Source organism: Triticum dicoccoides, chromosome 4A (genome assembly GCF_002162155.2).
Source record: "Triticum dicoccoides isolate Atlit2015 ecotype Zavitan chromosome 4A, WEW_v2.0, whole genome shotgun sequence".
NCBI lineage: Eukaryota > Viridiplantae > Streptophyta > Magnoliopsida > Poales > Poaceae > Triticum > Triticum dicoccoides.
In genome coordinates this window covers 328,198,313-328,205,262 of record NC_041386.1, presented here as the reverse complement: position 1 = coordinate 328,205,262, position 6,950 = coordinate 328,198,313, and positions in this window count along the sequence as shown.

Sequence of the window (6,950 nt, the reverse complement as noted above, 5' to 3'; positions counted from 1 at the left end):
CAAGTGTTTCAATCAGAGGCGTCTTCCTCCTCCTCCTCCTCCTGTGAGATCGGCAAGTACAGCTGTGGTCAAGCATAACCCCAAGCACGCCAAGGTCAACTTGATGAACGCAGCTCAGGCAGAGGACTCGTCAGATTTCATCATGGGTAACCTTCCTATTAACGATGTTCCTGCAAAAGTTCTTTTTGACACTGGTGCATCGCATTGTTTCATCTCGTGGCCGTTTACATCTAAGCATGGTTTGGCTTTGCAAATTTTGCCTAATCTATTAGCAGTTGTCTCTCCCGGTAGGCGCATGCATGCTACCTCCATTGCTTCGGATGTTACTATCACTTTGGGTGACTACAAATTTCTATCTTCTCCAACGGTTCTTGGTGATTCGGATATTGATCTTATTCTCGGAATGGATTGGCTTTCTAAGCACAAGGTGCATCTTGATTGTGCTGCCAGGCAGATTCAATTAACTCATTCGTCTGAGGATGTAATTGTCTTTACCACTCGTGATGATACCATCCGTCTGTTTTCTCTCAATGAGAAGGGTGAACTGGATGCTATCTCGCAAATCCCAGTCGTTTGCGAATATCAAGACGTCTTTCCAGAAGAGCTTCCAGGAATGCCTCCGCACCGGCCAGTTGAATTCGTCATTGATCTTGAGCCTGGCACGGAACCAGTGTGCAAGCGTCCTTACAAACTCGGACCTGAAGAGTTGAAGGAGCTGAAGAAGCAAATCGATGTTCAAGAGAAAATGGGCCTCATCCGACCAAGTTCTTCTCCGTGGGGTTGTGGTGTTCTTTTTGTGAAGAAGAAGGATGGAACGGACCGACTTTGTGTTGATTACCGTCCATTGAACAAGAAGACCATCAAGAACAAATACCCACTTCCCAACATCAACGAGCTGTTCGAACAACTCAAAGGTGCCCAAGTATTCTCCAAGCTTGATCTCCGTATGGGTTATCATCAGATCCGAATCCGTGAGCAAGATATTCCCAAGATGGCTTTCAGGACAAGCTATGGGTCATATGAATACACTGTCATGTCTTTTGGCCTCATCAACGCTCCTCCGACTTTCTCTCGCATGATGAACTTCATCTTCAACGCCTACACCAATGACTTCGTTTTGGTCTATCTGATGACATTCTTGTTTTCTCGAAGAACAAGGAAGATCATGCCAAGCACTTGTGTTTGGTACTCGATAAGCTCAGGGAACACAAGTTCTACGCCAAGTTCTCCAAGTGCGAATTTTGGCTCGATGAGGTTCTCTATCTTGGTCATATCATCTCGGCCAAGGGCATTGCGGTGAATCCTGACAAGGTGTCTGCAATTGTGAATTGGGAACCTCCTCAGAACGTGAAGCAACTCCTTAGCTTCCTCGGTCTCGCAAGCTACTGCCGAAGATTCATTGAAAACTTTTCTAAGATCGCAAAGCCTCTCTCAAATCTTCTCCAGAAGCACGTCAAGTACGTTTGGTCTTCGGAGTGTGACATTGCTTTCAACACTTTGAAAGAGAAATTGGTCACTGCTCCAGTTCTGACTCCGCCTGATGAATCCAAGCCATACGAGGTCTTTTGCGATGCCTCTCTCCAAGGTCTTGGCGCAGTGTTGATGCAAGAAAAGAAAGTTGTCGCTTATACCTCTCGCTAGTTGAAGCCCAACGAGAAGAACTACCCCACTCATGATCTCGAGTTGGCCGCAGTTGTGCATGCTCTTTTGACTTGGAGACATCTCTTATTGGGAAGAAAAGTGGACATTTTCACTGATCACAAGAGTCTCAAGTACATCTTCACTCAGCCTAATCTCAACCTCAGGCAAACTCGATGGGTCGAAATGATTCAAGAGTATAATCCGAGTATCGAGTATACTCCAGGCAAGGCCAATGTGATTGCTGACGCTTTGAGCAGGAAGGCTTATTGCAACAGCCTGATTCTCAAACCTTATCGACCCGAGCTTTGTGAAGCTTTCCGCAAACTTAATCTGCAAGTTGTTCCTCAAGGTTTCCTCGCCAACCTTCAAGTCTCTCCTACCTTGGAAGACCAGATTCGCCAAGCTCAGCTTCTTGATGCTATGGTGAAAAAGGTGAAGATTGGGATTGCCAAGAGTCAACCCAAGTACAAGTGCTACCACCTTGATGACAAGGATACTCTCTTCTTCGAGGATCGTATTGTTGTGCCCAAAGGTGACCTCCGTAAGGTGATCATGAATGAGGCTCACAATTCTCTCCTCTCCATCCACCCTGGGAGCACAAAGATGTATCAGGACCTCAAGCAGGCTTATTGGTGGACTCGAATGAAGCACGAGATTGCTCAATTCGTGAATGAATGTGATGTCTGCAGAAGAGTGAAGGCAGAACACCAAAGGCCAGCTGGTCTCCTCCAACCTCTTGCCATTCCAGAATGGAAGTTTGACCACATTGAGATGGACTTCGTGACTGGGTTTCCAAAGTCCAAGCGTGGCAATGATGCTATATTCGTTGTCATCGACAAACTCACTAAAGTGGCTCATTTTCTGCCTATCAAAGAGTCTATCACTGCAGCTCAATTGGCGGAACTCTATACCTCTCGTATTGTCTCTCTGCACGGTATTCCACAAGTGATCTCTTCAGACCGTGGTAGCATCTTTACCTCCAAGTTTTGGGATTCTTTTTCAGAAGGCCATGGGCACCAACATCTGCTGCAGCACAGCTTTCCATCCTCAAACTTGCGGTCAAGTCGAGCGTGTCAATCAGATTCTTGAAGATATGCTCAGGGCTTGTGTGATCTCCTTCGGCATGAAGTGGGAGGATTGTATTCCTTATGCTGAATTCTCCTACAACAACAGTTTTCAAGCAAGTTTGGGCAAGGCCCCATTTGAAATTCTGTATGGCAGGAAGTGCCGTACCCCTCTCAAGTGGTCTGAAACCGGTGAACGTCAGCTTTTGGGGAATGACTTAATCACAGAGGCAGAGGAAATGTGCAAAGTCATTCGAGATAACCTCAAAGCAGCCCAATCCCGCCAGAAGAGCTACTATGATAGTAAACACCGTGATTTGGCTTTCGAGATCGGAGATCATGTTTACCTCTGCGTCTCTCCAATGAAAGGTACTCGTCGCTTTGGTATCAAAGGGAAGCTTGCCCCCAGATACGTGGGACCTTTCAAGATCGACAGCAAGAGAGGCGATCTCGCCTATCAACTCGAGCTTCCTTCAAACTTTGCAAATGTTCATGACGTGTTCCATGTCTCTCAGCTCCAAAAGTGCTTCAAGGCTCCTGACCGCACCATCAACTTCGAGGACATTGAGCTCCAAGAAGATCTCTCTTATCGTGAGCACCCCGTGGCTATTCTTGAAGAGACTGAACGCAAGACTCGCAACAAGTCAATCAAATTCCTCAAAGTCAAGTGGTCACACCATTCCAACCGTGAAGCTACCTGGGAACGCGAGGATCACCTCCGTTCTGAGTACCCGGCGTTCTTTCAGTCCTAGATCTCGGGACGAGATCCTCTCGTAGTGGTGGAGTGTTGTAACACCCCGAATATGATTTCCCCAATATGTACTCCAACTCTTGCCGTTTCCGGCGTTAATTTATTTTATTTTCTCGGGTTCGGGTTTTTGTCTCCGTGTGTTGTTATCGTTGTCATGCATCTCATATCATGTCATCATGTGCATTGCATTTGCATACGTGTTCATCTCATGCATTCGAGCATTTTCCCCGTTGTCCGTTTTGCATCCCGCATAGCATACCATGTTTGCATCTTGTTGTTTGAGTTTGCATGTGGTTGATTGTGTTCCGTTTGCTTGTCTGTCTTGTTTGGGTAGAGCCAGGAGACGAGTTCGCTAATGAGGAGCCCGTTGAGTTTGCTTTTGAGGATCCAGTCAACTCTGACTACTTTGCAGGCAAGATGATCATACCCTCGAAATTACTACTATCTTTGATATGCTAGATGCTCGCTCTTTTGCTATGCCTATGCTATGATGCCTACCACTTGCTTATCATGCCTCCCAAATTGCCATGTCAAACCTCTAACCCACCATGTCCTAGCATACCGTTGATTGGCTATGTTACCGCTTTGCTCAGCCCCTCTTATAGCGTTGCTAGTTGCAGGTGAAGATTGGAGACCGTTCCTTGTTGGAACATTATTTACTTGTTGGGATATCATTATATTGCCATGTTATCTTAATGCATCTATATACTTGGTAAAGGGTGGAAGGCTCGGCCTCTCGCCTAGTGTTTTGTTCCACTCTTGCCGCCCTAGTTTCCGTCATATCGGTGTTATGTTCCCGGATTTTGCGTTCCTTACGCGGTTGGGTGATAATGGGAACCCATTGATAGTTCGCCTTGATTAAAGCTTTTCTAGCAATGCCCAACCTTGGTTTTACCATTTGCCACCTAGCCTCTTTTTCCCTTGGGTTTCCGAAGCCCGAGGGTCTTCTTATTTTAAACCCCCCCGGGCCAGTGCTCCTTTGAGTGTTGGTCCACCTGTCAGCTGCCGGTGGCCACCAGGGGCAACCCTGGGCTGGCCTACCCGTACCTAAGACAATCTGAGTGTGCCCTGAGAAAGAGATATGTGTAGCTCCTATCAGGATTTGTCGGCACATTCGGGCGGTGTTGCTGGATTTGTTTTAACTTGTCGAAGTGTTTTCTTGTACCGGGATACCGAGTCTGACCGGAATGTCTTGGGAGGAGGTCTATTCCTTCGTTGACCATGAGAGCTTGTCATGGGCTAAGTTGGGACTCCCCTGCAGGGTTTTGAACTTTCGAAAGCCGTGCCCGCGGTTATGGGCAGATGGGAATTTGTTAATGTCCGGTTGTGGATAACTTGAACCTTAACTTAATTAAAATGAATCAAATGTGTGAGTTACCGTGATGGTTTCTTCTCGGCGGAGTCCGGGAAGTGAACACGGTGTTGGAGTAATTCTTGCCGCAGGATGTCCTCTAGTTATTCGTTCGCGCTTTGTCTCCTCTTCTCGCTCTCTTTTGCGAATAGGTTAGCCACCATATATGCTAGTCGCTTGCTGCAGCTCCACATACTTACCTTGCCTTACCTATAAGCTTAAATAGTCTTGATCGCGAGGGTGCGAGATTGCTGAGTCCCTGTGGCTCACAGATTACTTCCAAACCAGATGCAGGGCCTGATGACTCCATTCCAGATGACGCGCTTGAGCTCAAGTGGGAGCTCGAAGAGGACTCACGTTGATACTATGTGTCTTTCCCTGATGATCAGTAGTGGTGCCCAGTTGGGGTGATCGAGACCGTGTCGCATGTTGGGTTATCTTTTATTTTGGCGCCGTAGTCAGGCCATGAGTGTTTTAATGTTGTAATGCTATTTATGTACTTTGATTGACATGGCGAGTGTAAGCCAACTATGTATCTCCCCTTTTATTATCTATATTACATGGGATGTTGTGAAGATTGCCTAACTTGCGACATTGCTTTCAATGCGGTTATGCCTATAAGTCGTGCCTCGACACGTGGGAGCTATAGCCGCATCGAGGGCGTTACAGTTTTATACCCTGCAGGGGTGTACTTCATCACACATGTTTCCACCACTTAGCGTCTGTACACAACATGTGCTCGGCAGACTTCAAGCGAAAACCGACGTGGGTGTAGACCACGACCTGACTAACCGCACAAGTCTCTAGTCCAGGTTTATCGCCTATTCAGGTTCCATCCGCAAGGAAATCCGGCCGGGGTGTCCTCAACGACCCCAAACAATGTGTACAGGGTCCCGAGACGCCAAACGGGCGCCCGGCATACCCGGCCACAGTGTATCTACCGCATCATAGCCCACCCCTAGGGTCAGCGCTACGCACGGCCGCCAACACATAACCTACAAACACCAGAAACTAGTTGCAACTCCTAGACAGAGGCGAGAGGGGTCAGTAAGTCGAGCGGTGTCATATTTCAGGGCCCAATGTGTGGTAGTAGCTGAATCTTAAGTCACGCATACAGATCTCAGTTCTTATGGATGGCCTCAATGAAACAACCCACCATGTACTGCTACATGGCCTCTCATCGATACCTTTACCAAAACATGTTCAACACATCCCTCACATTACCGACGTAATCATTTCACTCTAGCCCATCACCCAGATGAACCAGACCTGACACAACTCAAACATAGCAGGCATAGCAAGGTAGGAATCACATACATGGCTCAGTCAACTCCTACACATGCTAGTGGGTTTCATCTAGTTACTATGGCAATGACAGGTCATGCAGAGGATAAGGTTTAACTACCGTAGCACGCAGCAGTTTGAATCGCGTTGTCTTAATGCAGTAAACAATAGCAGAAGCGAGAACATGGGTTTGTATCGGAATGATCAATGGGTTGCTTGCCTGATGTAGTGGTAGTAGGGTACTGCCCTTCAGACGGATATTCGGGGTTATCCTCGGAGGCAGAACCTACCACGAAAGACACACCGAACATAATCAATACATGACGATATGCAACAATATGATGCATGCTATGACATGGCAATATGAATGTGTCTTAGCCTAATGCAATGTGAAACAAGTTGAAATGAGTCCATTTGAATCAAAGATTCAAATGAAGGTTAAAGTTCTTGTGCATAAAAAGTGTATTAGCTTCTTTCACCTAAACAGCAAGGTTAAATTGTTTTGTCATGCATGAAACCATTACAGATGGATAGATTGAATTTTTCTGATCATTTTTCATATATAATTTGTTTGATTTGGAGCTATGGTTGATTTTCTATGATTTTTAGAAGTTTTGGCTATTTTCTAGAATTTTCTGTATAAAAATAAATCCAGAAATTAGTTATTGCGTCAGCAGTGCGTCAGGGTGACGTCAGTGGTCAACGGGGATGTCCAGGTCAAACCTGACAGTGGGTCCCGCGTGTTAGTGTGATTAGCTTAACTAGATATTAGTTAATACTAATCCTAATTAGTCTGCAGGGCTGGGCCCTACCTGTCATTGACCCAGGGGGGTCAAACTGGGGTCAACCCAGGTCAAAC